The 9,640-nt window shown below is 47.2% G+C and overlaps 1 pseudogene; it reads right to left on the bottom strand.

The window, feature by feature from the left end:
• Positions 1-3,043: 3,043 nt before the first annotated feature.
• LOC121677334 lies at positions 3,044-9,365 on the bottom strand (annotated as a pseudogene).
• Between the last annotated feature and the right edge of the window lie 275 nt (positions 9,366-9,640).

A 9,640-nucleotide genomic window follows, 5' to 3' on the forward strand; every position in this document is an offset into this window, starting at 1 on the left:
TTAGGGCTGATCTTCTCCTGCACTGGGGTTTCTGGTGGGAGTCCTAGAAAGTTGCAGGGTCCAGCTGGGGAGGGAGAAAGGCCTTAAGGAAACGTGACTAATTGTGCTGGAATTTTTACCTTTTAGCTGGAGAGAGCCTTCAAGCAGGCACCTGGATGAGGCTCCTTTCCATTCACGTCCCCATAATACCCCTGTCTTTCCATCTCATTGGAGACCAGAAGTCAGCCATCCAGGTGCGGGCTGGGCTTCTTTCCCTTCAGAGGTCTTAGGAACAACCCTTCCCATCATTTCTAGTACCTGCTGACTCCAGATTCCGTGGCACACAATAATTGCAAATGTCTTTAAGCCCTAGCCTCAGGCCTCTCTGGGCCCCTCCTCCTATAAGAACACCAGGCATTGTTTGCATTCAGGGCTCAAGCTTGACATAGAATGGCCTTGTCGTGTCCACGCACACGTGCCCAAGCCTTACCCCTCCCAGGGAGCGTCCTCATATAGCCGGGATCCCACTGCCCTGTGTCACTGGCGCGGCTGGAGCCAAGGTATACTAAAGAGAGCCATTAGTGTCCTCCCTTCAGCTGTGGGATTATAGAAACAATGGTCTCCAGGGAATTGGGACTTGCCCGCAGGAGTCTCAGAATGAGGAGAAGGAAAGGCTGGAACCCCAGGTGCCAGGCAGCGGGCCATCTTGTCTCCTAGGAAGAGGTCACACACACACATCTGACAAGTAGAGCATCTTGCAGTAGAGACTGGAGCCAAGACAATGCTGGGTCAGTGATGGGCAGGACCACACTTGGATCAGGAAGGCGTAGCTATGAATAACTCTTGCCGTCTGTTTAAACCCAACCCTCCTGGACCTGGTGAGTATCGCCTGATCTGTTTATTCCTCTTCCCGATTATCAGATAAATTTTCGTTCTTTGTTCCTGACTCCTGTCCTTTTAATTCGCTTGCAGAGAGCAGGTGGCCGAATCTATTCTGAGTCTCTTTAGAATATTGTTAGGGTTCCTAGGCTCCAGGCTTTGATCCTAAAATCTCTGGTAATACTTGCGCCTGGACTATGCCTTTCTCCACAATTGATTCTGTGCTGGGTGTGGGACTTCCTGCTTCTCCCATCCAACATGATGGGAAGTTTCCTGGGAAACCACAATCAAGTCGTGAGCCCTACCCTTGTCCAAAGGATCAAATTCTTTCATAAGAACTAAGACTGGAAGTTGTGTTGTCTCTGGACCAGAGGCAATATAGAAGAACACCCCTTTGGTCCAGAGGAAGCGATCCTCGGAAGTGTAGGCCTGGATTTGTTTTTTCCCAGTTTTCCTTTTGTCTTGTACACAAATCGAATGAGGAGTTAGGGAGTTGGCTCAATTGGTAAAGCCCTTGCAGCATAAGCATGAAGACCCAAGTTCGGATCCCCAGAAACCATCTATAAGCCAAACGGATTAGTAGGTGACTGAGAGACCCAGACTCAAAATATAAAGTGGAGAGCAATAAAGGGAAGTACCAGGATTTGATTTCCAACCTCCGCACATGTGTGCACAGGCAGGCACACCCACACATACATCTGCATATTCATGAATGTTTATGCACATGCAGACACACACACACAATGAAGGACCCTTAACCCCCTCTCTTAAGGAGGAATTTTAGATACTGCTGGCTGATGAAAAGCAGGACCCATTTGCTTTCAACGTCCTCTATGGGGCATGAAGAATTCTTGGTGCCCCCTCCTCTGTATGTGCACATTCAGAGAATCTGTGCTTCTTGGGATGGGGAAGTTATGTGGTTTCTGAGGTGACTACTTCAGAAAGGGGTGTTCCAGCTAGAAAGAAAGTCTTGCTCGGGCTCCTGGCCCTTGGAGGCATAATAATTAGGGCTTGTGGTCTGTGGGGACCCCAAGGGCTTGCTGCAGACAGGCCCTGTTCTGGTGGGCGAAGGTGCAGAAATGTTGTGGAAGAGATAAGAGGAGCAGAGAAGGGGGGAGCAGGGATAGAAGGAGGTGCCGAACCCTAAGGAGACCCTGCAACCCACATGTTTGTGCAACCGGTTGGTTCCACAGACATGCCTCATTGAGTGTGTACTGCCTGGACGTGCAGGCTCCAAGCAAGGGGCTGTGGAGCTGATGTGTACAATATCCTTGTGCCCAGATGCAGACTTAGATGTGTAAGCAATGCTTCTTGAGACAGAGTCTTATGTAGGCCAGGCTGGGTAGCCAAGGAAGACCTTGAACTTCTGATCTTTCTGTTTTGAACTCTGCTGGGATTACAAGCGTTTGCCACCAGGTCCCGTTTTTCATGTGGTGCTGGAGATTGAACCTGGGGCTACCAACTGAGCGACACCACCACCGCATGAATGCAAAAAATCATGTCCACTGCTTTGTGCACCTGGCCTGTCTGGGCACCACATTGTGTAGGGACTAATGTGTTTACTGCCTACATCTCCCATTCAGAGATACATCCCTGTGCACACAAAGGGGCAGTCACCAGACCCTGTAGGACAATAGAGCTCTACAGGACACCTGCATCAACTAACCAGGAAGCCAAATACAGCCTCTGCAGCCACAGCCCCAAAGGGCTAGCCCTGGACTACTGCCAGTTCTCTCATCATCCCACCCTGCCCCTAACTTCCAGCTTAGGGCTAATGGGGAAGGCCAATCATATGCCCGTAGTTAACTATGTAGGATGCCAGCTTCTAGTTAGCTCCTGCAAGCGGGTCGCACTGACAGAATGTTGTATTTCCCTGCTGCTATGAAGCCCGTGTAGAGGGTATTCTATCTTTCTCCCTTTCCCTGACTTCCCATGCTCTCTTTTCTCCTCCCACTTCCTCCTTTTTTCCAGTAACGACAACACAGGGACTTACTCATGCTTGGAAAGTGTTCTGCCTTTGAACTATGCCCTTAGATCCTCTGTCACTGTGCATTAGTCAGGGTTCTCCAGAGCAATGGAACTTACAGAATGAATATATATATATATATGAGACAGATTTTTATTTTTGTTCTCAATGTTTTTCCTTTAATGTCCCTCTTCTTCCTTGAAGGGTGGGTGTAGGCAACTAGGCACCAGCAAGACATGTTTGGTTGAAGATCTTGCTTTGATTGACAGCTTTAGCCGTGTGCTGGAAGCCCCCCACCCCAGGAAAAGTACTCTCAAACCAGGGTCTGGGTCTCCTCGATACCGGGATCCAGTTTCTGCCATGTATATGACTCATTGTCCTCCTACCAATCTGAACTCAGCAGAAAGGCAAGCTCTTGGCCTCCGGAGACCCAAATGCTATAAACAGAGCTGCTGTTGTTGGTTCCAAAGAGAATAACACCAGCAAAGGCATTCTCCCCCAGTTTGTCCAACGGCTGGAACATTCCAGTGATGAGGTTGCAACTCATCAAGGCCTGGGTAAACTCTTGAGGGAAGTGGTGCTCAGCATGCCACAGGGACCAGCCATCCTTATCAAAGTGCTCCCACAAATACGGCAGCACCACAGAAGGGGGTGTCCCCGTTGGCATAATTAAGCGTAAACTCATCCAACAAGAAGGGGCTCTTGGGCAGGTGAGCGAAGGAAAGGTCTTCGACCTCAGACTCAGCAGCCGGTACCTGCTCACGCTCATCTGTTCTCTCTCCTCAGAGCTGGGGCAGCTGTCTTTCTCCCTCTTTCTGCTCAGCCTAGGGCTTTTGTTTCTCCTCTGGTAAATCCTCTCCTTCTCCTTGAGGTATCCTTTTAGACTGCTTTCCTGCAAACTTCTCAGCATCGGACTGGGCATCTTCTCATACAGGCTAACCTCCTCCAAGACTTCCTGAACTGGGCCTGGTTAATGCAGGGAAGGAGACATTGGTGGGCACTGGGAAGGTCTGGCGAAAAGAAGGCTCTACCACCCGTTTTTAGAGCCAAGCAGAGTCAGACAACTGTGATTTAGCCAGTGTCACCAGCTCACCACCGGCAGAAAGTCCTTGTCTTCAAGTGAATGCCGGAAGTCCCAGGAGCAACTCATCTCTTTTGCATTTTCAACGGGTCTGTTTGTGGTTCAGCTGGGTACAGTGATACATATTTGTCGCCTCATGACTTGAGAGGCTGAGGCAGGAAGATCGCTTGAATCTAAGGGTTTGATGCTAGCCTGGGTAATATTCCCAGATACTGTCACAAACAAACAAACAAACAAACAAACAAGACAAATAACAAAAAGGGCAAGCAGAGCTAAGGATGAAGCTCAGTTGGTAGACGCTTGCCTAGCATTCATGAAGCCCTGGGTTCCCTTCCCAGCACAGCATAAGCTGGGGGAGGGGTGTACGTCTATAATCCCGCAGGACATGGAGGCAGAGGATCTTAGGTTCAGCGTCATCATCAGCTACATAGGGAGTTTGAGGCCAGCCTGAGACACTTGAGGGAGGTTCCGTCTTTAGAATCCAGCATATAGGCCCCAATATTGTTCTTTTAAAAATGCTATAAAGTCTCTGGCGGCAGCTGTAGGCAGGCAGCCGACTCTGGGAGCAGCCAGTCCCAAGGCAGAGACGACTGTGGGTCCCTGCAAGATCCCTGGGGGGCCATGTGAGCAGGCAGCAAGCTCACAGAGCAGCGGGAGCCCAAGGCAGAGACTGGCGGGTTCGGGGGTGGGGGCACACAGGAGACAGAGACATGGACAGACACAACATGTTGAATATTTATTCAGTATCAGGGGGTTATGGAGGGGGAAGGGAGAAGGGGGCAGAGAGAGAGAAGGAGAAGAGAAAGGAGAGAGAGGGGCAGAGAGACAGAGACACACGTGCACACGCCAAGGGACAGGAAGAGAGAGATTCAAGATGGCAGCGAGAGGTCAGGGGTTGCCAGGAGTGGGCGTGGCTTGCCCCTTAAAGGGCCAAAAGAATAACACCCAATACCTGCCAAAGTGGGAATGAAGACCTAAAGCACCGGAGACCTAATCCACAGTCCCAGGATCCAGGAGAGTCCTTAAGTCTACTTGTTTTTGGTTTCTGTACTTTGACTTCTCACTGATTGTCCTTGCTAACCGAAGTGTGTCCACAGGGTGTGTTTTTCATACATAAAAGGCAAAGAACAGTGTAGCTCTGGGCTGCATAGTTTGGGCGAGCTCCCCATGTAGCGGCTGGCTGGCGATTTAGACTTTCTGTTAGACTTTAAGAGTGTCTGTGTGTTCTCTGGTGGGAGTACCTCACAACAGAACCTTAAGAAGCTAGTCACACGACATTTACAGTCAAGAGCAGAGAACCATGAATAAATGCAGGCATGTTAGAGCTCAGACCACACTTTGTACTATCAAACAGTCCAGGATCCTCCTCCCAGGGAATGGTGCCACCCACAGTGGGCATAATCAAGATAAATACACACAAACACACCCCACCCCACCTCTGCAGACATAACTTCAGGCCAACCTAATCTCTAGACACTCCCGCATTTAGAATGATTTTAGATTGTGCCAAATTGACAATTAAAACTAATTATCATAGAGTTATTAATACAGCATCATGGCCATAGGCAGCCATGAAGTGGGAGAGCAAACCTTCGGGTCCAAGGAGGGGCTTCATTAGAACAGACAGCCATCAAGAGTCCTGATAGCAAAGAATCTTCTATTTCTTTCAGAACCAAAAGATTAGGTGTTGTGCCATAGATAACAGTATGGGTTCCCAAAAGGGGGAGACGGGCCCTTTGGTTCCAGAACATTCAAAGAGTTAATATACTATAGGCAGCGTGGTGGGGCCTTGAAGAACAAGAGGTTTCTTACTCTTAGTTAGTTGTTTTAGTTTTGTTTTGTTTTGTTTTTGAGAGAGAACAGTATGTGAGTGTGAAGGTGTGACCTCGTCTCTGTGCTAGAGGTCAGAAAGGCACTATAAATCTAGTGAGACTCAAAATTATCTTGGCTTTGAGAAGTTGAACAGGGTGGGGCTGCAAGGTCACAGCTTGCTTGTTTATCAGCTCTCTGTCTGGGGTGGAGAGATTGCAGGGGCTGGGTGGGGACAGACCTGATTTCTTTGAAAGAGAGAGATAGCTATGACCGCCAAATCAGGAATAGAGTGCTCAGTTCACATCTATAGTCCCAGCGCCTAAGAGGCAGGGGCAGGACAATCAAAAGTTCGAGGTCTGGCTACATAATAAATTCAAGGTTATCCTGGGTTACATGGGACCCTGTCTCAAGAAAGAAAGAACGGAAAGGTCTCTTAAAGGCTTTCCTGTCCAATGACTTACTTCTTCCACCAAGGTCCCACCCTTTAATGGTCTTTCAGCTTTGAGTCCATGAATGAATGAATCCATCTTTTCACATCAACATACAAGAAACTAAAAGCAGCCTTCAAATGCCAGGGTCCAGGATGTCAAATCTTTGCTCCAAGTTAAATGAGTATATTAGCAATTTATTCACCAATGTGATAAATGCCTGACAAGGGCAACTTAAGGGGAAAAAAAGGATTTAACTGGGTGCGGTGTTGGAGCGCACACCTTTCATCCAGCGCTCGGGAGGCAGAGGCAGGCGGATCCCTGGTTCAAGCTGCCCTTTCAAACTACCCAGCTTAAAGGTTTTCAGGACAATTCCCAAAGTTATGAAACTAAATTTTGAGCATTCTAGGACTTTTTCTTAAAAGATGGTTATCAAATGTTCAGCATGGTGGCAAACACTTTTGAAACACAGCACTCAGGAGGCAGAGGCAGGTGGATTTCTGTGAATTCAGCCTAGTAAGACCCTGTCTCAAACAAACAAACAAACAAAAACAAACAAACAAACAAACAAACAAAGGAGATGGATGGAGAGATGGCTCAGTAGGCAAAGTACTTGTCCTGCAAGTATGAAGGCCTAAATTTGGATCTTTAGCACCCACGTAATGGCTGGATGTGATGCGGTGAGAGATGGCCCAGTGGTTAAAAATGAATATTGCTCTTCCAGAGGATCTGAGTTCAATACCAGAACCCACACTGGGTGACTCACAAGTTCCTGAACACTAGTTCCAGGAGATCTGATATCCTCTTCTAGTATCCTAAAATATTTACACGTATGTGCACATACCCACACATAGACATACGCACATCTACATAATTAAAATAATAGTAAAATAAATCTTGTTTCTTAAATTTTTGTTTTATTATTTTACCTGCACATATGCCTGCGTACCACATGTGGGCAGTGCTCTTATAGGCCAGATCCTCTGGGCATGGGATCCCCTGGGCCTGCAGTTATGGATGGCTGTGAGCCACCATGTGGGTGCTGGGGATCGAACCTAGGTCCTCTAAAAGAAAAGCCAGGGCTCTTAGCTAACTGTTGAGCCATCTCTCCAGCCTGTGAAATAAAGTTCTAAAGTGCAAACAAGGTGGAGAGCAATTGAGGAAGACACCTGCCTTGGCCTTTGGTTTCCACATGCACAAGCATAGGCCTGTGCACATATAGAAGGATGGCTGTCATCTGGGCATAATGGCACAGTTTGTAAATCCCAGCATTTGGGAGACTGAAACAGAAGAGTGTCGAGTTCAAGGCTTAGCCAGGCATCTATAATTCTAGCAGTTAGGAGGCTGAGGCAGGTGGATTGCTACACATTTTATGTCAGTCTGGGCTAGAGTAAATCCTTGTCTCAAAAAAAAAAAAATAAAACAGTGCTGGGCAGTGGTGGCGCACGCCTTTAATCCCAGGACTCAGGATGCAGAGGCAGGCAGATCTCTGTGAGTTCGAGGCCACCCCAGTCTACAAGAGCAGTTCCAGGACAGGCTCCAAGGCACACAGAGAAACCCTGTTTCGAAAAACCAAAAAAAATAAGTAGGTAAATAAATAAATAAAATAAAAAAGATGGCTGATAATCTTTACCTTTCTTACAATATAGAGTCTGGGTCTCGAGCTTAAATTTTCCTGTCTCAACTTCTCAAGTGCTAGCATTATAAGCATGTACCACCACAACCTGATACATTTATAACAAAACAACAGAGCAACCCTTGAAATGTAAACACAATGGCTGGGGTTCTAGTTGTCGCCTTGGACCATGAGGATAGCACCACTCCTGAGGGATGGCAGAACAAGCAGTCAGAAAGATTCAGGACACCTGAGGCCTTGGTGCTGCCAGCCTACCCAAAACTGCTCATCCAGGCTTCCAAAAGAGAAAAGGATAAGCTTTCCTATTTAAGACAGTCTTATTTGGCAGGGCTGTGGGTGGAGGGTGTTCCGAATCTTCACAGCTGAACTTAAGGCTAACCGACATCAAGTAGTCTAGTGAATCAGTCTAAATTCTTAGTTGTAACCACAGAACTAATTTTAACTGGGCTGAGCAGAAAAGGAACGTGTTAAAGAATACTGGGTAATCTGAAGCTCTAAAAGTCCCAGAGAATCTGGCTTGGCATCTACTCAGGAAGAAACAGGTCTCAAAGCACATCCAAACTAGTTCAAACGAGCCACTGTTGCTAAAGCAGATAGCATACAGGTTGATTCTTTCTCTCTCGTCATTAGATGCAATCGGCCAACCTCTGATGTGGGAGGGTCTTCTGTTTTGTGTTGATTTCATTGGTTAAATAAAGAAACTGCCTTGGCCCTTTGATAGGACAGAAAATTAGGTAGGCGGAGTAAACAGAACAGAATGCTGGGAAGAAGGGAAGTGAGGTCAGATGCCATTCCTCTCCTCTCAAGAGAGATGCATGGAGCCAGCCGCAGGTCAGACAGGCTGATCTTCCGGTAAGCCACCACTCCTAGTGCTACACACTTAATAGAAATGGGTTAAGCAAGATGTGAGAATTAGCCAATAAGAGGCTGAAGCTAATGGGCCAGGCAGTATTTAAATGAATACAATTTGTGTGTTGTTATTTCGGGTGTAAAGCTAGCGGAGTGGGATGGGGGGGGGGATGAAAAGCAGGCCTTCTCGCCTCCTCACTACAAACCTCTTTCAATATGGACATGCCTGGCACTTTTCTTTCTCTCAGCCTTGGGTTGCCATATGGCAAGATTCCTGCTGTGAGGGAGGTAGGAGAGATCATCCCTAGCTGCAAGAGAAGCAGAGAAATGATTCTTAGGGGCTGGATAGATGGCTCAGTGGTTAAGAGCACTGCCTGCTCTTCCTAAGGTCCTGAGTTCAATTCCCAGCAACCACATGGTGGCTCACAACCATCTGTAATGAGGTCTGGTGCCCTCTTCTGGCCTGCAGACATACAGACAGAATATTGTATACATAATAAATAAATATAAAAAAAAAAAAGAAATGATTCTTAGCTGCAAGAAAGGCAAGGAAAAGGATTCTTAGCTGCAAGGGAGCAGGAGAAAATGATCACCAGGCTTCTGTGATGTTGCTGGGTAGCCAGAACGATCAGTGACTACTCTACATACTCCAGGCTTATCATAGTTTTCCAAGCCAGAATCCCAGTTGGCTGTTTGTTGGATGGAGCTTCTGATTTCTCTCTGTGTAGAGGACATCTATGATAGATTGTGGCTAAGATTATGACATAATCGGCTCTATCCTGTATGCTTTATATTGCCCATCACTTTGAATTTAGTGTGTCTGTGCAGTGCCTCTTGCCATTCTTCAGTCCATTCTAACAGGCAGCAGATTGTTTCTAGCCCAGCAGGAAATGTCCCTCATAACTTTCCCCTTAAATTTGTTTTATTTTCTTTTATCACCAAGAGGATAAGATAAGCAGTTATACCCAACTTTCAAGGCCAGGACAAAATAACTGGCTTTTTCACTGCAG

This window comes from Arvicola amphibius, chromosome 10, assembly GCF_903992535.2.
Source record: "Arvicola amphibius chromosome 10, mArvAmp1.2, whole genome shotgun sequence".
NCBI lineage: Eukaryota > Metazoa > Chordata > Mammalia > Rodentia > Cricetidae > Arvicola > Arvicola amphibius.